We start from the raw sequence: 856 nt of genomic DNA, 5'->3' as shown, positions 1-856 counted from the left end.
CCATTGCTGCCAAGTTGATTTTGACTCATAGAGACCCTATAGGACAGAATGAAACAGCCCCATAGGGCTTCCAAGGAGCAGCTGGTGGATTTGAACTGCTGACCTTTTGGTTAGCAGCTGAGCTCTTAACCATTAGGCCACCAGGACCTCACCACTCCATAATAAAAAAAAAAAAAACCAAACAAACCAAAAAACAAACCCATTGTTGTGGAGTAGATACCAACTCATAGCAACCCTATAGGACAGAATAGAACTGCCCCAGAGGACTTCCAAGGCTGAAAATCTTTACAGAAGCAGATTGCCACACCATTCTGCAGTTCAGAAGCTAGAGGGTTTGAACTGCTGACCTTTGGGCTAGCAGCTGAGTGCTTAACCACTGTGCCACCAGGGTTCCTTGGTCAACCACTACTCTGATTTCTTCTACTATATGTGAGTTTTGCCTGTTCTTCACATAGATGAGTTTTGTTTTTTCTTGAACTTCATACTAATAGAATCATTCAGTATGTACTCTTTTGTGTCTGCCTTCTTTGTTCAACATAACCATTTTTTGAGATTCATCCATGTTATTGCATATATCAATAGTTTATTACTTTTTAAATGCTGATGAGTGTTCCACTGTATGTATATACTACAGTGTGTCCATTCATTTGTTCATAGACACTTGAGTTGTTTTTACTTTTTGACTCTTAGGAAGAACGCTGCTATAAACACTTTTTTACAGTTTTTTTTTTTGTGGACGTATGTTTTCATTTCTCTTTGGAGAGGAATTGCTGGGACATAGGGTAGGTATATGCTTAACTTTGTAATAAACTGCCAGTTTTCTACAGTGGTTGTACCATTTTATGCTCTCACCACT

This window comes from Loxodonta africana, chromosome 1 (genome assembly GCF_030014295.1).
Source record: "Loxodonta africana isolate mLoxAfr1 chromosome 1, mLoxAfr1.hap2, whole genome shotgun sequence".
NCBI lineage: Eukaryota > Metazoa > Chordata > Mammalia > Proboscidea > Elephantidae > Loxodonta > Loxodonta africana.
Note: the sequence above shows the minus strand (reverse complement) of the source record.